This window comes from Castor canadensis, chromosome 15 (assembly GCF_047511655.1).
Source record: "Castor canadensis chromosome 15, mCasCan1.hap1v2, whole genome shotgun sequence".
Taxonomy (NCBI): Eukaryota; Metazoa; Chordata; class Mammalia; order Rodentia; family Castoridae; genus Castor; species Castor canadensis.
The window spans coordinates 65,062,505-65,084,586 of NC_133400.1; the positions used below are offsets into that span (position 1 = coordinate 65,062,505).

At 41.4% G+C, this 22,082-nt stretch overlaps 1 long non-coding RNA gene across 1 annotated transcript in view; it reads right to left on the reverse strand.

The window, feature by feature from the left end:
- LOC141417297 (uncharacterized) overlaps positions 1 to 21,522 on the reverse strand; it is a 38,427-nt gene extending 16,905 nt beyond the window's left edge. The window contains exons 1-2 of the long non-coding RNA XR_012441819.1: positions 21,340 to 21,522; positions 10,344 to 10,445 (exon numbers count right to left, since the gene is read on the reverse strand). This is a non-coding gene — a long non-coding RNA (uncharacterized lncRNA). The remainder of the gene's footprint in view (positions 1 to 10,343; positions 10,446 to 21,339) is intronic.
- Positions 21,523 to 22,082: the final 560 nt, after the last annotated feature.

The following is a 22,082-nucleotide window of genomic DNA, read 5'->3' on the forward strand; positions in this document are numbered from 1 at the left end:
TAAATTTGTTATCATTAAACATTCAATAAATGTTTATTAGCTGTTTATTAGTGTATGAGGATGGGGTTATCAGCTCCCAGAGACCCTTGAGGGGCTCCACTTTTCTGCTGAATGCTATAAGTATGAAACCTGCTCCTTCCTACAGTATGGCAAGATGTTAAAAGTCATGGGATGAGCTTTTTCTTTGTACCTTTCTGTTGGCATACATCAGGGAACATTGAATAATGGATCAGAAGATGCATAGATATAGGAATAAAAGAACTTGGTTTATAGCAAAATGTTCTTCTTTGAGTCCAGTATGGCTAAGATTAAATTCTTTTTGTTACTTCAAGCTAAGAGACAAAAAGTGAGCACAAGCATGTTATCAAGCAATAAATATGGACTAGGTTTTCTGTCACATTCTATAGGGTTTAAAAATAATGTTAAAGTCAGGCACCATGGCTCAAACCTATAATCCTAGCCACTGGGGAGGCACAGATTGGGAAGATTGTAGTTAGAGCCTTGGAAAAAAGTTTGTGAAACCTCAGCTATTTCAACCAATAGCTGGGAAAGGTGGTGCCTGTCTGTCATCCCAGCTACACCAGGAAGCACAAATAGGAGAGTTGGAGTCCAGGGCGGCCCAGGCATAAAGGCAGCCCCTATATCAAAAACAACCAACAAAAAGGGCTGGTAGCGTGGCTCAAGTGGTAGCTAGTGCCTGCCTAGCAAGTGTGAGGCCCTGAGTCCAACACCCAGTACCACCAACAATTAATAATTATAATAATTTTAAACCTTCATTTTCCCCTGTCAAAGAGCTTACCATTTAGTTAAAAAGATAGGTTGAAAACACATGAAGAATTAAACAGTGATGGCTGCAGGCAACAACACTCTATTAAAGTAGTAAAGAGGATATTATATGACAGTGTATCATTAATTGCAGACATAGACAAGAAGAGCAATTCATTCTGAAGAGAGTGAGGTTTTACCTTTTAAAGTGGCCTTTCTTTTCATACTTGACTCCCATTCATATAGAAGCAAACTCTTCCCAAAGGAGTTGCCCCTTTTAAGAGCACTTCTCCCTACCCTTCTTCCATGCCCTTCTTGCCCTCTCCACATTTCCAAGCACACTTGGAGTTAGGAGTCCTTATTACAGTTATCTTTCCATCTGCATCTTTCTCAGGAACCTTTGTGTGTGAATCATTGTCAAACCAGAGACCCCTCCCCCAATGGTCCATTGGCCCAGTTACTTTTGTGCCTGTAGCAAGGCAGTACATCATGGAAGGCAGTGTGTGGTAGAGCAAAGTGTTCACCTTCTGGCTAGGAACAAAAAAAAGAAAGAGGAAGAGACAGATAGTGTGGCATGCCCTCAATGACCCACACCCCTTCCAAAAGAAAAACTGGTAAAGTCTCTGTCACTTCCCAGTAGCGTCACACTGGGGACCAAGTCTTCAATACATGGTCCCTAAGGGATACTCAACATCCATCCAAACCATAGCAACTGGAATGGGCCTAGCATGAAGAGGTTTTGATTCTCTCTTTGCTGTCTAGACACTCAGCTTGGGTAGAGGGTAGAGGGAGTCTTCATTAGGAGATTGGGGTAAATTCTAGGACTGACTAGTTTGAATTCTGGCCATGCCACTTTCTGGCTATGTCTAACTTCTTTAAGCCTCATGTTTCTCATCTGTAAAATGGATGCCATAAAAAGACCCATCTTTACGAAATGTTATCATTCGCTGGTAAATGGATGGAATTGGAGAACATCATTCTGAGTGAGGTTAGCCTGGCCCAAAAGACCAAAAATCGTATGTTCTCCCTCATATGTGGACATTAGATCAAGGGCAAACACAATAAGGGGATTGGACTATGAGCACATGATAAAAGCGAGAGCACACAAGGGAGGGGTGAGGATAGGTAAGACACCTAAAAAACTAGCTAGCATTTGTTGCCCTTAATGCAGAGAAACTAAAGCAGATACCTTAAAGCAACTGAGGCCAATAGGAAAAGGGGACCAGGAACTAGAGAAAAGGTTAGATCAAAAAGAATTAACCTAGAAGGTAACACCCACGCACAGGAAATCAATGTGAGTCAATGCCCTGTACAGCTATCCTTATCTCAACCAGCAAAACCCCTTGTTCCTTCCTATTATTGCTTATACTCTCTCTACAACAAAATTAGAGATAAGGGCAAAATAGTTTCTGCTGGGTATTGAGGGGTGGGAGCGGGAGGGGGTGGAGTGGGTGGTAAGGGAGGGGGTGGGGGCAGGGGGGAGAAATGAACCAAGCCTTGTATGCACATATGAATAATAAAAGAAAAATGAAAAAAAAAAAAAGACCCATCTTTTATGTTTATTGTGAATATTAGAAAAACACTGCTCAAAGGCTTAGCCCTTCATGCCTAGTACCTTCCTGAGAAGAAGCAATTCTTAAAGGGTAGCTGATATTACCATAGCCAAAACCTCTTTGATTGACCTTGCTATTGAATGTGAGAGTGTATCGTCCCCAGCATTTTTAATGACTCAACATTTTACACTTATTTTACAAAAGGAAATTGTGATTGGACAGAAGACTGTTGTGAAAATTACCCTTTGCCTGGGAACACATCCATGTGAATCACTCACACAACTGTTACACAGAGCCTGCTGGTTTAAGTCAACCCAATTCACAGGACTTACTGACACAGTGCATGTATAAAGTCAGGAAGTGCTTCAGGGGTAAGGGTGGAAAGTGAAGGTATTGTGGGGTGTTTGTCTTGCAGAAAACCACTTGAGCATCACAACCCAAGACAGGAAGTAGCCCTTTGCTACTTTGTTCCTATGATTCTGGTTAGAGCCGGGTCTTTCCTTCTCCTTGCTTGCTGTGGCCAATCCAGGGCTATAGCAATTGTCTAGAATAATTACCTCTGCTGTTTCAGCAATTGTGCTGAACTGTGCTCATTGAAATACGATTAAAAAAAAACTTTACAGTGAACAGGCAAAGTCTGGGTGAGTGCGCTAGTCAGGAAAACAACTTTCACCTGGGCATAGCAGCGCTCAGGACAACAAACACCTTGTAGTTTTCGGGCAATTAGAGATGGTTGCTCTCCTTCCTCCATGCATGTTAAATTGTGTGTGTACAGCAAAGGCAGAAACACTGAGTGAAAAGAAGAAAGAGGTCTCAGATCCTGCTTTTAATTAGCTTCCCCTCCGACATTAGCCATGTCCACCTATCTGGGTCCTCTAATCATTTCTGACCATGGGCAATGAACATATGTCCTTCTGTTCCACTAACAGGCACCTGTCCTCACAAGGAGGCCATCCAGCCCGCCCCCCACTCCTTACCCTCCTTCCTGGCAATGGAGATGTTTAAGCTTCAATTTTCAATTTGGCCCCCGGGTCTGAGGCCCAATTTTAAACAAGTTGGCATGGAGTGGGTTCTGGTGGTGTACTTTTTAATTGCATTATCCTGGGCGACAAAAATCCTTTAATTCTTCATGCACAAAGCACATGCTGCACAGGGTACACGCTTCCCACTGTGACTTCGAGCCGGGGCCCAGCTCCCTCCCAGGGTCACTTTGTCAGCTGTTCTAAGATCTTTTGTCATCTCCTTGCTATTAATTGCCCTTGAGCAGCACTGGGCTTTTTATTTCAGATTTTCCTTCCACAGCAGGAGGGGAAATGCCGTGATGTTAGAGGAGGTTAATGTTAATTGTGAATGTGGGTGGAGGGTTTTGTTGTGTAAGATGGTCCTTCTAATTTCCTAATCTTGAAATGAAGTAGATATTGGGAAAAGAATCTCAGTCCAAGTACCTTCATGATAAACCATAGGAGAAGGAATGAATGTGATTTCCTTTCTTTCCTTTGTTTTATTTAATTAATTGTTCCACAATCAAGGTAGTCAAAAGATTTTGCTTATACCAGAAGTAGAGAGGATGCCTGCTAGAGCTCCACAGTGCTTGTCCTGATTTCAGAGACTCAGGGGAAGGTAGGAAATAAAATCTCAACCTTAGAAATATAAATGAAACTTTATATAGACTTCTCAGGAGATTTTAAATACCATCCATACTGTTGATGACAGATGAAACTGTAAAGTATTAAAGATGTCATTTACCCACTTGGGATCTTGGAATACAGAGTTGAAGTTCAAGCCCTTAGTGTGGACTTTAAGAGAGTCAGAGTTGATATTTTGCATTGACAGGCGAGGTGATCCACCATCTTGACACTAAGAAAAGGAAGTTGTTTTTGTTCTTTTTCAAAAACAGAATTATCATTTTCTCCATTTCTCCCATGGAATCAATGGGCAACAATGGTGCTGTAATTATGTCCATAATTCTTTTCATGAGATAGGCTCTTTTTATGTAGCCCAGCCTGGCCTCAAACTCACAATCTTTTTGCGTCAGCTGCCCAGTAGTGAGTGTCGGGATCATTTATGTGTACCACTACACCAGGCTGTAATTGTATTCTCATACAAATTTTTGGGCAAAAATTTTCTTTGAGGCAATTTTTTTTCTCATTTTGTGTTGTCATAGATGAATGCTTGTTTTCCCTTCAATAGGCAGCACTTGGGTCTGGGGGTGTAGCTGAGTAGCAGAGTACATGCCTAGCACATGAGAGGCCCTGAGTTTGAACCCAGCACCCCCCAAAAAGTGGCTTTTTGTGCTCACTGTTCTCCGTTCTGGAATCTTTGCAATAGTCCTAGCCTCAAATGAGAAAGGACAAGACTCTCGACCACCCAGTGGTGTCTATCACTAACTTCTACATCACAGTATTTTCTCTAAGAAGTGTTATCCAATTCAGCCCTGGGTGTGCTGCAAGCACCAGAGAAAGCTGGGTCCCTGTGCTGACCCCAGAGATGACGATCTCTTTATCTGTGGTTATGTTATGATGCTTTCAGAAGGATTTCAAACAACAAAAGAGGTGTTTTTGAAGTTTTTGGGTTTACCATTTCAGTCACTCATGTAATGTGTACTCAGTAAGTATTAACTAGAGTGGTGATTCTAGGCAACTGTGTCAGGATGTTGTAGTTCTCAGGCACGGGGTCACACCAAAAATTAGAATGACACCTTGAAGACTAAGAAGGAGCACAGCAAATAACTACAGAAGAACAAAAGCATAAATTGGACAGCCCCAGACTTGGGCTCAACTTCCCTAAAATCACATTCTCCTTTTTTATCATGGGTCTTGCCTAAAGGTATAGATGTATATGTGCCCCTTTTCCAATGAGGGCTGCTTTTGGCCTCATTTCCCCTCCCTCAACTCAGGTGGATTTGATTGAAATCTGCGTAAGTCAATTTTCTGTTACTATAATGAAATACCTGAGGCATTTAACTTAAAAAAGAAAAAAGTTCAGAAGTTCTAACGGTTCCATTCCAAGATCAGGCAGCCCTGTAGCTTTGGACTCTGGGTAGGGTACCAGATGGCAAAGATGGATAGGGCATAGTGGAGCAAACTACTTTGTATCATGAATCAGGAAGCAGAGTGCAAGAGGAAGATCCTGGGTTCCACAATCCCCCTCAGGTGCTTGTCCCCCATGATCTAAGGATCTCCCACTAGGCCCCACCCCTTAAAAGTTCCACCACCTCCAATTAGCACCATCTTGGGACCAAGCCTTTATTATATAGACCTTAGGGGGGACACTCATCCAAACCACAGCAAAATCCATTTATTCTTCATCCATCTCCACTGGCCCCCACCTAGCAGAACTCTACAGCTCTGGCTAGCTGACAGGCTAGCAGGCTCTAAATGCCACAATGTCCTAGACCTACCACAAAGGGCAAAGCTATTGCTGATGTCTGGCCACTGCCCCCTTCCATCAAGATAAGGTTGTTATCAGTGGGGAATACTAGCAATGGGCAAACTTCCTGGCCACCCAAACTCTCCAGCTCCTCTGTGTCAGCCTGTAGCCCAGTCAGCACTTAGAGCTGTAAGTGATGGAGAAGATGCTCACAGAGGGATTGATGTCAGGTGACAATGGAGCCACTTGAGAGCAGGCAGAAACAATGATGCTGATGTTCTGATGGTCAGAAACTGCCCTGCCCTCCAGGGAAACTGACTAATTTGCTCGTAATGGTGTCCACACCTGCCCACCTGCCCCTCTCAAACATACCCTCCCATTTTTTTGAGTTGATTTTCCCTGAAAAAAATCCACAGATAGACTTAGTTCTTCTTTGTTCTCAGTGATGGTCATACCAAATTAACTGTGTATGAGGTGAAAGGCAAAGTAAAAACACTGCTGACTACACTCCCAGAGAAATCCTTAGAAAAAGTAAGATTAAATCAAATGATAGTCTTTAAACTTGTAATTGCTGGATTGGAAGAGAGTTTTTAAAACATACTGTCTTTTTTCCTTTTCCTCCAGAAAGATAACCACCCACAGCTTTTCTTAGTCTGTATACAAAATTTTCTTTCCTGTCCTCTCTGCTCTTTCCATTAGCAAGTCAGAGTTAATAAGGCCTGCCTCACCTGTCTTACAGGACTTTCTGTGAGAACTGATGATAATAAAATGATAATCTGTGTTCAGATAGTACTTTACAAACTGCTTTCACTCTTCTCCACAGAGACCAGCAAGGTGGGGAATCCGAGCTTCTGCATGTAAATGGATTTAAAGGTCTCACATGGTGGAGATGTGAAGCACTGTGCTCATGGATGGTAGAATGATACCAGTGAGTGTTCATTCCTCCAGGAGGACAGAGAGGCCCAAGTCTCCTGTCAGCAGCTCAAATGCTTCTCCTTGAACTGCTCTAGGATGTTCCTTACCACAGAATTCCATTTGCCAAAGCAGTGAATGTTTCCCAAAGCAGATGTGTTAGGGTCCATTGTGCAGTACTGGCACCATGACTTCATTGGCTTCCCACCACAATGCCCAGTGCCAGCCCAGCCATGTTAGAGTTCTTCCCCAGTGATTATGGACTGCTCTACATCAATTCTCTCCTACTCCAATCTAACCACATGACTTCCCTTCACCTTTCATAGTGAGCCACAACTTCTCTGCCATGCATGTCACCTGCAGTCCCTGAGGTGGTACAGAATCGACCTCAGCATTTGTCTGGAAAGAACAATACTAAATCTGTTTCCTGTGCAACTCGGAACTTTTCTGTGATGCAGGCGTTAGACAGCAGAAATGGTGCCCCTCCATCTCTAAATGACCTTCAGAGGTTGAACTTCAGAAAGCAAGTGGACTTTTCAAATGATCACTTGAGTTTTGGTTTAAAATCCCATCTAGAATTCTATACCTTTATCCAGCCCCTTCCCTCTGATAACACTCCATGGAGTTCTCCAAGTCAAGTGCTCTTCCTGGGCTCCCATGCACCTTGGGTTACCCACTGCAGTTGCATAATCACTTGCTTCCTCCTTTTCTTCTCTCATGCAGTTCTTGAATGCATCAACTATGATGTCTTTCTCTTTCTATTTTAGGCAACTAGCACATGATGAATCAATATTTTTAGAATTCATTGGCAAATTTAATGAATGGCTCAAAGTGGTCAGAGAAAGTAGAACTGAACACATTGCAAACTGAATGTGCACAATACACCTTGATTCACCAGGCCCATTTTCATTAGTAGCTGTCAGATCATTATGGTTAGAGTTAGTCTCTTGCCCTCAGAGCTCTCTGCCTCGTGCCATCCTACACTATGCTTCAAAAGCACCATCATCGACTCACAGTCTTGAAAGACATTTTTAAAGGGAGAAGACACATGTTCATTTTATAAAGTTCTTCTCAAGGAAAAGTTCTCCCCAAATGAGCTAAGTGTGACCAATGGTTACTACCCTGAGTCTTTGGACCCATGGACACAGAGCTGGGCACACTGTCCTTGCTGGTGAGGGCTTCTGGCTCATATGAATAACCAGATGTGGCTACTGCAGGGCATAAATGGACAGGGCTGTCAGGGTACATACAGCACAGAAGCTCTGAGTATAGGATTTGTCTCTGACCTTCCATGAACCAGTGCCAAATATTAATGAGTCATCTCCTGGCTTGATAAGCAGCATCGGCTGCTATACATTCCTACCACTCATCTGCTATCGTGCCCAGTTATTTTAGACAAGTCCCACTTTGCATGATGGATCACTGTTCTGGCTTTCATGAGGTTTAGGTGGGTGAGATGAAAACCACAGCAAAAGAACATGGCAGGAAGTTTTCTTGCAAAAGACCCATGTATTACCTTTGGGTTATGGTTTCTAAAACCCAAATTCTTAAGTGCTCTGACGTTAAAAGCTTCCTACTTGCCACAGCGTTGAAGGATGATGATCTAGCTGGTGTATTTTAGAAGTGCAATTTTACATTTGGCTGTCTTTAGATGAATGAGTCTTTAATTTTCACCAGGGAAGGTCATTATCAGAGAGGACAATTCTGCTTCCCGACAGGGCTCACTTGGGAAATGAAACCAAAGAATTAGGCTTGAAATGTAGTTATTTGGTGAGCGTGGAATGAGAAGGGGACTGGACTGACTGGCAGATTTATCTGTTCATGTAAGGATACTGTGGATCTCTTGAGAAAAATGGAGGAAAAAAATGGGAGTGTGGTCATAACTAAAAACTTTTCTATTTCTCCCACCCTTTTCTCTCACTAAATAGACTGATATAGAAAGGCATTCTGAGTTCTATTAATCTACTTACATTATTTTTTCTTTGAGAAAGAGTCTTGCTATATAGACCAGGCTGGCCTGGAACTCATGATTCTCCTACCTCAGCTGGGATTACAGGAGTGCCCACCATGCCCTGCTACTTACAATATTTTATTAACTGTACAGTTGTAGCTACCATCTATTGAACACTCATTATGCACTCAACATGCTATGTTCAGCCCACTTAGTGGCTACTGTTATTATGTCTATTTTAAGATGAATAATCTAAAACTCAGAGATGTGGTGAGTTACCTGCTTAAAGTCTCACTGTTCAGTACTGGGCAGAGACAAATCAGAACTGAAACTGAGGTCTCCTTGGACCCAAGACAACACCGCACACTCTTATGCAATATTTTTCTCTCTTGCTTAAAAAATAAGGGGGAAGATGTCCACAGGTGTTACAGAACTAGTTCTAAGGTACATATTTAGTCAGTGGCACTGCTGTGATTAAAAACTCAAGTTTCCTGACCCAACAATTTCATTCTACTGTATATATCACTGTGCTGTTAGAACCAGAAGTGGCAACTATACTATATAGCTCCAGTATTTTGAGAAACATACAATTTCTTGCTTTTTAGTAAGAAGTTTTTAGGGCCAGATATGGTGTTTCATGTCTATAATTCCAGGTATGCTGGAAGCATAGGTAGGAGGATCATGTTTCGAGGCTGGCGCAGGGCAAAAAAGCCTAAGATCATCTGAAAAATATAACTAAAGTCAAAAAAGGCTGGGGGCATGGTGTTAGCAGTAGAACACCTGCCTGGCAAGTGTGAGGCCCTGAGTTCAAACTCCAGTACTGCCAAAGAAAAGTATTTTATTTTTATTGTACACTTAATTTGTTCTTACAGATTTCTCTTTGTACCAATAAATTTATAATCTAGAAAATGTCTTTGGATGTGTGTGACAACTAAACTACCCTAAGTGTGATCTGAGTAGACAGTCTGAAGGAGCAAATGGAAACTGAAGGAACCAGGAAAAACTTATGTATTCAGTCCTACCCACCAATGTCCTGCCTGAGAACTTGGGATTCCTGACATTGAAGCCACTTCATTGGGCTAACCTTTCATATCACCATTTGAAACAGATATATGATATTGTTTATTGCCTATTAATCTCTTACTTCTGTGCAGGGAATCAGAAAGCCACTTGTCTGGGAAGAGACTGAAGAAATAACACCCATGGAAGCCAAGTTTGGGTATCAGCAGAATTCAGGAAAGATTCAAGGCAGGGGAACTCAATGCTGACAATGATTGATCCAGATGGAATAAGGCCCAATGGGGCACTTCTAGTTGAGGCAAGTAAATATAGAAACACTTCTCCAAGGGAAAAAAAAAAAAAACACGTGATTTCTCTTGCTAGCTATGGTACTTCTGGGAAACATTTGGGAAGACTTTGGGTAGTCAGTGAGCAGCATAGTACCAAATACTCCTAGTAGAAAATCTATGAGAGTGGAGAGGGATAAAAAATGTCTACAGACAAATTTACCCTGCTAATGCTTGTGAAATTCTAACATCGACCCCAGGTATGGCTCCCTGAAAGGCCAGCCTTGCATGTCACATGTGCCCCCGGAAAAATTCAGAACAAAACACTTCCTGCATGAAGGTGGCAATGAGTTATGAGCCACTGTCTCCTCTGAGTCTTCAAAGGATACTCAGATCTCTAGTTTCCGTTGTCTTCCTCACCTGCAAGGCAGACACATTCCCCAGTGACCCTCCGCAAGTCTCCCTCCCCTGCTCATCCTACCACGGTGTGCACTGCCCCCTGCTCACCTATAAGGGTTGGCGGCACTTCAGAAAGGAGTAGGTTATGAAGGTCACCGATATCCCCGTAAACCAAGGTCTGTATCTGCCATCACCATCTTCTTCCTTCACCTGAGATTTAAGCAGCCACACAACAAATAACACTGCAGCCTTCTCATCAGATCAGAAAACAAAAATCTTTATTTCTTCTGAGGTGTGAATGATCACAGTTCAAACCAGAAATTAGGTCCCAAGAGTGCTTTGCTGCTAAATTGGTCAGATAAGTAGCAAGTGCAGCAAATCAGGCCTCAGTGATTTAACATTTGAGAATCATCCTGATTACTGCTTGATGGGAGAAGAGGGAGAGAAGGAGCCGGGAAACCCATCCCTGACTTCCTGGAGTTGAGTAATCAGGGCCAATCACAGACTCTTGGTGTGAAGAAGAAGGCTTGGTTAATCACGGGGTGCAGGAAATTATATTTTGGCTAAGGAAAGCCTCTTCAGCACACATTTTGCCTATTGTTCAGGCTCAGGGGAAAATTATGTAATAAGGAGGGGTGTGGCTCTCAGGAAGTGAAGTGGCAGCCTTGGCACCTCCTTGTCCTCTCCTCTTAGACTCCTGGATGCTGCTCCCCTTGTCATAGGGCTGCAGGGGTGGGCAGCAGGCCCAAGCACCACTTTCTTAAGTGGGGGAAGACAGCTGGTCTTCACATGGCCACCTAGCTGAGATTTGCTTGGTAGGAAACTATACAGGGTTATACTCCCCTTACTGCCCACTTCACTAGGTGGAAGTTACTAGGGACCATTGTCTTGGAACCCAGGTCAACTCTCAAGCCAGACACTGTTTCTCAATTCCAAGAAGTATGTACTTCTTTAGGAGCCAGAGAATTCAGTTGCCTTTTCAATAAAAGGTTGCATGTGCCCAGAAAAACATGCAACTCTGCACAGGCATGGCAGCTCACACCTGTAATCCGAGCTACTCAGGATGTGGAGATCAGAAGGATCATGGTTTGAGGTCAGCATGGGCAAAACCTTAGCAAGACTCCATCTCAACAATAAAGCATGTGTCTGTGATCACAGCTACATGGAAGGAAGAAGTAGAAGATCACGGTCCTGGTCCACCAGGGCAAAAACACCAACCAAACAAAAAACCTGAGGCCATACTTGAAAAATAACTAAACCAAAAAGGTCTAGTGGCATGGCTCAAGTGTCAGAGTACCTGCCTAATAAGTGTGAGATTCTGAGTTCAAACCTCACTACAGGGGAGTTAAAAAAATAAAAAAGCATGCAACTCCCTACTATCTGTGGGAGACTTTGCTTCCTGAAGATGGCAGGTCCTGGACCAACTGCTTTCTCCACCTTGGTGTCTGCCTGCTGGTCCAGGTTCAGGAAATGTAAACCAAGTTTAACAACAGTGTAATTTCAATACTGCTAATTATAGTAAACACACACACACACATTGCTAAAAAGAATGTTAACACACAAAAAAGGAAACATAAAATGGGATTTGGATGTCAGGAGTCTTAAGAAAGTGAATACTGTGCTTGTGGGGTTTTGTTTTGTTTTGTTGTTTTGAGATATAGCCCAGGCTGGCCTTGAACTCATGACTCTCCTGCCTTGAACTTCCAAGTGCTGGGATTACAGATATGCACCATTACACTGGTTCTGTGTTTTTTTTTTTAAGGTGGTCAATGTTTTTGAAAGTTGCCTGTTTAGAAAATGGAAACTGATTGATACCTGACTTCAATGGGCTACAAGTGGAGAGAAAAGAGATTGGGTAGCTTCTTTCACCATGGTTTGCTTCTTTGGCTGGGAGATATTGGTGAAGTAAGGAGAGGAAATCAGTAAGTAGATGAAGAGATGCAAAAGAGCTGATAATTGATCCTTGCAGAAGCCTAAACAATGCTAGCTACTGTCTCCCTAGCATCTTTGTCTGTTTCATCCAGAGCAAATGTCATCCAGGAAATAAGGGTAGCAGAACAACACCTATTTCATACCTGTGATCATTCTTTTCCCTATGGAAGGACTTCTATTAGCACCAGATTCTGGGTCCCTTTCTTTCTACTCTTCACTCATTCCTTCAAAGGGACAAAGAGGGACTTGTAAAAAGCAGGGTAAGGATATCTACATCTTAGATTTATAGGTTGTTTGGAACATTTGATTAAGATTTCAAAAAGAAAAAGAAGATTTCAAGACATTCCTCCAAGTTACCTCCCAAATTAGTTTGTATTCTCCATATCATGACTTGTGATATTCTTCTACGAGAGTAACTCCCACCTTTATTCTCTGGTGAATCAGAGGTAATATTTTGGAAAATGCCAGATTGTTTTTCTCTTTTGCTTTTCTATGTATTCCTCCACCACAAGGCAGCCTCGGTTCACCCAGTTAAGAGAAGAAAGCCTTGTGGGTAGGCAGATATGGCCTAGCAGATGCTCCAGGACTTACCTTCCTACTGAGTTGTGACCTAGTACCCTACTGAGGGGCCAGAGAGACACATCAACTGATCCAGGGGACAAACGGGAGGTGTGTCAAATACTCACAGTGCCTGCCATATCATCAATTGCTTAGAAAAGATCAAATCTCTAAGACCCTGAGCAAACTGCACAGGGAGAAGCCACTGTTCATTGGCCAAAATGAACGGCCGTGTCTTTGCACAATCAGCTCTGCCAGCAGAGCTGTGGGCCTGAGCCTAGACAGAATTTCAGTGACAAACCAGGAGACCTGGGAACTGTATGAGAGCCTGAAATAACCTAGTAAAGACCAAGTCAAATCAAAGGAGAATTTCAATTATAGCTTCTGACTAAGATCGAAACTCAACTAGTTTTTCTCTCCACAACCTAGCAGATGGGCTTCCCACTCATGAGGAAAATCAGGTGAGTTACAAATTGATCAAATAAAGAATCTGTATCCTCTTTACATATCCCAGTTGCAGTAAGAATAATTTAGGGCTCATACTCTTTGCTTCATTTATTTATCTAGTAAGTGGTTATGGAGCACCTGCGACACATTGGGAATTGTTCAGAGTACTCCAAATAGTGATGGAATCTCGAGGTGACAGATTTTTTGACCAAGAGGAACACTGACTGCCTGGACCATAACAAAGAGGTCTTGAAACAAGATTGATCCCATGTGCTGGGAAGGAGGTGTTCTGATGCTAAATTGTGTGCATTAAATAGCTAATGCTTCCTATGCTCCAACTCTCTGGTAAAATATTTTTTATCTCACTTAAAATAACTGTCTTCAAGCTATTGCTACTGACAACCTCTTCAGTGAGATGGAATATGGAGCAAAACACAGATACTAATGTAAAGCAGAAAGCCCAATCAACAGTTGGCCCAAATATTTGTACAGTAGTATCTGTAAGCAGAGAATACCATTGTGCAGTCATTCCTCAGGCTAATGGAAGAACTGGGTAGATTATGGAGAACTAATTGGTTGTGCAGGTTTTCTGAACCCCATTATAAAATTGATGGATCTGGTGCAGAGGAGAAATTATAAAATGTGTCACTCTGATAATTGGTACAAGAGGAAATACAAATAGCAAACATGGGAAATAATTTCTATCTTTACATGCATAACCAAATAAGCGAACACTAAAGCAAAGTGAAGGAACTATTTTCATTTGAATTAGCAAAAAAAAAATTGTATCAGAAACTCGCTAAAAATGGCATTATACATTTATTGCTAAATTACTGTTGGCATTGCTATAAACATTTTTGGGGCAAGGAATACAACAAAGAACAGACAGAGCAACCTAGCAATTTCCTTCCAAAGACTTTATCTTAAGAAAATAATTCAGTAGAAGCAGAAGTGCTATGAATGAAGAGAAATAAAGAGAAAAGTCTGAATGGCCACCATACAATACATTAACGTGCAGTCGCTGAGAAAAATAGTTAAGAAAAATATATGGCAATGTGAAAAACTGTGTTGAAGCACTATTAATAAATAGAGTTAAAATGATACTACAATTGCCATTATGTAAAACATGAACATGTATAATAAGCAAAAATGGTAGCAGTTTTGTTAGGATGACATGATTACAAATTTTCTTCAATATTTGCAGCACACTTCATTTTTAATGAAAAAGGATTCCCAAATGAAATCGGAGGGCTCTATCAAATACAACAGGTGACGCATCAGCTCATAAATTTTAAACATAAACAGTCACATGACTGATGGCTGTACTTCAGGGGCTGGGAAATGGCTTTTAAAAAAACCAAGATCTATAACAAGTATGTCGAGTGGTTTGAGGTGGGTCAGGAGAGGCACTGCGTGTAGAGAAAAGTTATCGCTTCTTCCAGGAACCACATTAGCCAGCTCCTATCACTCAGCACATCGGACCGGCGCTGGGCTTCCCAGAACTGCAGCATTCGGGTGGAAAAGCACGGAAAAGTCAACCCAACAAAGCCAGGCTGAAAGGTTTTTAATTAGATCAAAAGGGTCCAGTGCAATCTGGGCTGCACTTGAAAAGTATGGTTTTTTTTTTTTTTTATCTGTTTTCTCACTCATATACTACTGTAGGTCTTAGTGTTTCTAGTTTACATTCCACCTGGCTAAATTTTACATAATATTACTTTAGTGTTTATTTCATATTTTTGATATAATATGTTGCTCTTTATAAGAAACAGATTATTTCCTGGGTGTTTGGAATGGAAGTTGCCAGCTGCCATCCCCCAAGACTACACACACACACACACACACACACACACACACACACACACACACACACACACAGGAGTCTTTTTATTCAAGTCAAGAAAGACAAGATCTGAAAAGGGCAGGGAAACCTGGCCACCCCTTTTGTTTGTGCTCAGCACTTTTGGTCCCAAGACTTCCTGAGAGGAAGGCAGCACAAACCACCCATGCAGCAAGGCCAAGTGCAACTGAGTGTTATATTGCTCCCATTTCCTCAGGGATCCACCTCAGCGTGACCTTCTACTTGCTGCAAGAAACAGAAGGATCCCGCTACTTCCATTTTAATAAACAGTGGATATCAAAAGCTCTCTGATAGCATTTTATAAAACTTCTGCTCTGCGAGAGGAAGTGTCTCCTCAGCATCCACCCCAGGCTCCTTTGAGAACCTCAGGTGACTTCTGTATCCAGGTCAATGTTTCATAGCTTGTCTCCTGCAGGCTCCTAGTCTCCTCGAGGATAGGTGTGAGCAGATAGGAAAGAAAGATCTTTTCTCTGAGTTCATTAGTCAAATGAACCTTCTTCCTTTCAAGAGCTGTTCTTTACCTCCTTGTTACTAAATGGGCAGAAAATACACAGAAATTATCGTATTTGAGATATTAAAAAGCACATTGAAATTAGACTAAAAACTCAGGACAGCTAAGCTTACATCATTTTCTATATTTTGCCTCTGATGATCATGCAAAATTCCCTGGGATGTTAGAATTTCATGTAACAATTATTAGGCCTGGAGGTGATTCTTCTCATAGAGTTATACTCTTCTTTGATGGGGGGACACCAGAAATGTAGTTTCAAAACTGCCAAAATGCCAAGGGAAAAGGTGTCTCAACCCTCTAGGGCCTGGAGGGTGAGCATCACACTGAGTCTCTACAATCTGGCCAAAGTGCTCAAAAACTGAGAAATCCAAAACTTGGAAAATCATTGCTATATCACCTTTTCAGGACAGTGTCTGTTTGCTTAGCTCTAGAGTGGAGAAAATGCCATCCATACATAATTCTACTCTGTTCCTTATAAAACAACTGTGTCTGTTTCTTTAAGAGTCAAGAGCTTATTTTCAAAAGTGTAAGTTACTTTATAAGCTACTATAAAGTTCAATTTAAGAATAAAAGGGTTGCACTGGTGGTGTACTTTATATAGGAGAGGGCAGATGTGATAACAAGGTGAGTTAGTCAACTTTCCACCACTACAGCAAATACCTAAGGCAAGCAACTTATAGAGAAAAGATGTACTTTGCTTCATGATTTCAGAGTCCTCAGTTCATCAGCCCTGTTGCTTTGGACCTGTGGTGAGGCAGCACATTGTGACGGAAGTACATGGTAGAGCAAAGCCATTTGCTCATGATAAGGAAGCAAAAGAAGCCAGGAAGAGCTAGAGCCTTCCCCATTCCCTTCTAGGGCAGACCCTGTCCAGTGGCCTAAAATCTCTTACTAGGCTTCACCCCTTAAAGGTTCCACCAACTTTCCAATCATGCAAAAAGCTGGGGACAAAACCTTCAACACAAGAAGATCTGAACTATATAGCACAAAAGAAAGAAATGTTGGCATTTTAGCTCTTTCCTTACAGTGTGGCTTGCAGAGTTTGCAAGTACCTCTCATGGAACACAGAGTAGTAAGTTAGCCCTAACATGACCACAACTTGGAGTATCCTATAAAACTTTGTGTTGTATTTCCTTCTCACATTCACAGCTACTGATCAATAGCTGCAATTCCTTGGTAACCGAGGAGAGATTTTACCACTTGAGCTGTTTTAGATCAAGACCAAATTAAAAGAATGAGGACAGCACTTGCAGCCAGATTTTCTTGCAGTTCTTTCATTCTGTGACCCCATTTCATTACCCATGTCAGCTCTGTTCAGAAAGATCTTCCTATAGAGCTCTAGATCGGATTCTTAATCTACAAGAGAAGCCATACTAGTAATGGTTTTTTCAAAGGCTGTTGTCTTATCAGTGCACTGGAATACTAAAATAAAAAATGAAGTCTTTCTACCCTCTCAACTCAGAGAGCCAGAAGTTCAAAACAAGCAGGGTTTATTGGCAAGGGAATTTATTACATATGATTTTGCCATCAAAGCTGAATATGACTTTTATCTGTTCCTATGCATTTACCTCCAATAGCTCCACAATTTTTTTCTCTGCATCTTTTATTGCCTTCTACAGAACTGATGGGCCCTTCACTTTGAGTTTCATATCTAACGCTCCCCTCTTTTTTTTTCCTAGTGACTATATCTCTTTAGATATTCAACAAAGCAGAATCAACCAAATTCTCTAAGGAAACATGTCAGTTGTTTGTTAGAGAACAGAGGACAGCCCTTTTCATAGTGTTTCCTGTTACTCTGGCTGCCTACATAAGCGTGCTTTATATTGTAAACCTGAGTAAATAGGATTCTGACAAAAGCTAGTTCCCTGAAAACAAGGCTATAGAAAAGGGCAGGGGAGGGAAAGAACTCACAGAAATTGCTCTAGCTGAAAATCTAGGCTGCAAGAAGGGAACAGGGAATAGTATGGTAAGATTACCAAGTTTCCAACTAAAAGAGGAGTCCTCTGCTAGTTATGACAAGAAAATCGTGTGTGCTTCTCTCAGGAACGGGAGCCACTTATTACAGCCACATTTTGACGTATAGAACCAGGCCCAGATGTGAATTTTCAGAAACAGGTAAAGGAATCTAGCTCCCCCAGCCTTCCAATGTAATCACTCATAAGGAAAAGCAGTAATAATTGTGTACACCCAAGATCCTCATGGGTACAGTTGGAAATGATCTGCTACAAACCAGAAATTTCTTCATAATGTCTTGTTTTTAACTTTAAAAGTTTTGTGAGTTGTATATTCTACCCTACAATATACATGTGCTCATTTTTAATAGAAAAATAGTATTTTAAGTTTCCATTTGCATATTTCTGGAACACCACTGACACATCACTGCCTCAATTTATTAAGTATCAAGTGGAGATGCTGCCTGTACAGGGCCAGAGTGGGATCCCAGATGCTGTGCACTAAAGACCTTCCGGGTGATTCCTATGCCGCTGGTCTATTAGCCTCACTTTGTACAGTGAGGTTAATGTGAGTCACATGGTACAGTGTGGCCCCTTACCAGTCCCTTTAGCATCTTCTGAGAATGTTAGAAATGCAGATTCTCTACTCCCTTTCGATCTACTGAGTCAGAAAATGGGGAATCCATGAATCTGTATTGTAATCACCCCTCCAGGGGAGTCTGATTTGAACTAATCAATCAGGACAGTAAGAACTGGGTCAGTCAAGAGTAAGAATAATAGGTTTTTATGTCTTTAAAAGCCTATGATTAGTAGATAGCTTCAAGATGTAGATGGCTTGAAATCAGAAAAGGGACTTCTTGGACCTGACTTGAAAACCAAGAATTAGAGTTGAACTCACTGTGACCAGGGTGCTTGAAATGGAATACATTGCACAGTAAAGAATCAGAAGCTATAGCCAGGAGTTGAATCTGGAGAAGAGATTAGGCAGCAGGTTCTAAGAGGAAATGAAACTCCACCAGAACTTTCCATTCACATGAGGCTTGGACTTCCGATTCAAGTTCAGCATTCAAGCCAGAATGGGGAGGAGGGGGATATTCCTGCTGAGTCAATGTGTGCTCAACATGCAATTAACCAAGGGACACAGAACATTGATTTCTACATGCTAGCAGTCACTTTTTGGGAAAACTTTGATGCACTTCAGAGTCTTTTATTGTCTTCTGAAGAATTTGTACAAGATCTTGCTCCTAAGGGAGAAAGGATCATGTTGAAGTCTAGCTAGAACTAACTTCAGAGAAGAGTAATAGAGGTCAGGTCTAGGGGAGCCATAGTCTCAAAGGGGTTAGCAGGGTCCTGGGTGATAGCCAGGAAAACATGAAGACAGCTGTGGGAGACAACCAAGACCATAACCCACTCTTGCCTGGAGATGCCCTCGCTCCTGTTCTTTGCTTTTTAAATCTGAGCTGCCTCATTGCAAGAAAAATGTGGAATTTCCTTCACCTTGGACCAAAGCCCAAGACTGGGAACCCCAAAATGAATTTGTGGTTGGTGCTCCCAGTGTGGCTTGTGATTTTGTCTACATACTTCATATCAAAGAGTAAGTGTTCAGCTTGGTGTTTCATTTCCTAAATATTTTGAGGCAGTCTTTAATTCTCAAGTAGTGTGCATGTAGAGAGTAGACTTTGAGGAATACCAAATTCCCCATCTTTCTCCAAGGCCCTCCCAATGGTTTGGTAAGGCTCTAGCTCTCTTCCTGCCCCATTTGAAGGTTGTCACTTCTGCTCCTTGGGAAGCTTCCCAACCCAACACCCGTGGCTGACCAGCAGGTAATAATCTATTGCGCTATTGAGCAGCCCTGGCCTCAGGAGTGGGAAGCTGGAGAGAACAAGCCATAGAAAACAAGCCATGCAGTTGTGACAGATTCCAGGAGCCATGAAGACCAAGACTTTTTTCTTGCCCAGGATCCATCTCTCCTCTTCATCCTCTCTCTACGCTATTTATTTTCTTCACCCTCCATGCACTCAAATACTTTTAGGAAGGAAAGTAGAAGGTAATGTAATTGCTCTGAGAGAAATTACTTGAAAAAGATTTATAGAAAAACATGCATCCAAACAAGTTTGTGTGACCATGCTGACCCTGAAATGCTCCATTCAAAGGATTTACAAAGAAGTTAATATCTAAGCTCAATAGGATATTCAGAATAAAAACATTTAATCATTAAACATGCATTTATTAGCATACATTAACCTGCTAATGTATTTACTTGAATTAACTTAACAGGTACTAAATACTATCATCTATGAGAGGACTCAAGCACATGTGCATGCAAGAATCCTCAAAGTCAGTTTTGCAGCAGCTGCTTCTTGTTATGCTAAGTTTTTCTGCATTAAATGTACTTGGCTATTTCCAAAGACAACGCCTTCAGTTATGATGAAGAACTTGAACAGAAAAATGCATCAGAATCCCAAAGGAGCTGACCTGGTTTGCCAAATACAAATATTATAGAGATAAAGATGAATTATAGAATGTGTTTTATTGTCATATTTTCAAAGGAAAAACTCATTAACCAGCTAGAACACATGTTTCCTAATAATTATAACATAATACATAACATTTATTGAGCAATCACTAATATGAAGACTCTGTGCTATTTGTTTAGCTACATCATATAATCCAGTCCTCATAAGATGCTATACTGGAGTGGTGGACACAGGGTTGTAGCCACTGTCAGGTCAATCAATTCCAATGGAAGCAAGGAGCTGAAACCAATTAATTTCCAATTTTGTATCAACCCATTAAAATATCAGAATGAGACTTTGATCAGCCAAGCTAAGGGCATGTACCTCTTCCTTGACCATGCTCTGGCTAAGGAAAAACTGATCTGGCAAAAAGACCCCCCAGGGGCACAGCTGTCTTACCAGCAGTGGAGCAGTGCTCCTGATCTGTCTAGCCAGGCTATGCCCAGGAGATAAGAGGTAATCCCTCTGAGAAAATCACAGCAGCATTAAAAAGAAATGTTGGGTGCTTAGGAAAGGAAAAATGCCAAAACACACCTAAGAGGTTAAATGAGTTTTCCCAGTTCACAAAACTACAAAATGTTTGCCCCTGGGCAAGAAGACAAGACACCTCAAGCCCAGTGTGTGTTTTATTCCTTCCAACTTTGAAACTACTGCACAGAAACCCAAATGAAGATGGATGCATTAGATGCCAAAACAGACTAATTTCATCCTCTTTTACTCTCCATTAAGACAGAAATACTTTAGACAAATCAGGACTGCAAAGTGACAAGTCGTGTCAAGTCAGTAATAAGTAAATAAATGATAAATAATAAAGACTTGAAATACACATATAGGTCTGACTTGAAATTCTACTTCTGCCACATAATAACTGTGAGGTTTTAATTATGTTATATAGCTAAGGCAACTAGCATGATGCTTTGCCCTTGGTAATTGCTCAATGCATGTTGTGCATTGTAATACAATTGTTAGGAAACATTCTACTCTGGTGAGTGGGTTTCTCTTTTGAAAAGATAGCAATTGAAGATAATTTTCATGACTTCAGTACAAGCAAAGAAGTCTTAGCTTTTAAACACAGCACATTAGCACTCACTCTCTATGGAAGCAAAGTATCATAAAATAAAATATGAGAAAAATTAAGAACAATTGTTTATCAAAAAAAAATCAAGAATGAAAGGCAAAACTAAGAATGGAAAATGTTAGCAGCCCAGGAAAATGACAAATGATCCCTATCCAGAATATACAAAGAACACTTTATGTCAGTTATCTATTGCTGCAGGACAAGCTACACCCAAGTTTAGGCACACAAAACAACAAATATGCAGTATCTCACAGTTTCTGGGGGTCAGGTGGCCAAGTCTTGTGAGATTGCAGTCAAGCTAGGACTCCAGGCACCCCGAAGGCTCACTCGGGGAGGGTCTGTTTCTAAGTTCAGTCATGTGACTGTGGAGCTACATATGTCTCTTCTTAAGGAAGCTTAAAACATGCACCTGGTTTCCCCTAAAGCAAAGTCTCCAACAGGATTAGAGAGGGAGAAAAAGGGGAAGGGGGGGCGGGAACAGGAGAAGCAAGCAAAGTGATTGCTTTTTATAACCCAGTGTCAGAAGTGGCATCTCATCACCTTGCCATGTTCTATTCATGAGAAGTCAGTCACTGGATTCAATCCACACTCCAGGGAAAAGAGCAGGAAGGAGGGTGTCAACACAGGAAGTGAGATCATTGAGACCATTTTAGAGGCAGTCTACCACGCTCTCACAAATCAATGAGAAAAGACAACCAACACGATAGGAAAATGAACAGTCAAACAAGCTTTTTCCAAAAGAAAATATCCCCATTCTCAATCAAAATTTGTTCAACTGCCTAAAAGAACTCTGGTTGTATTTATTAAAACTAAACTGCATGTTTTATGACCCAGCACTCCCGCTCCCAAATAAACACCTGACAAAGTTGCATGTATGTGTACACCGAAAATTAGAGTTAGGAACGTTCCTAACAGTTATCTTTATATAACCAAAAACTGGAAACCACCCAAACATCCATTAATACTAGAATGGATAAATCAGGATGTACAATTGG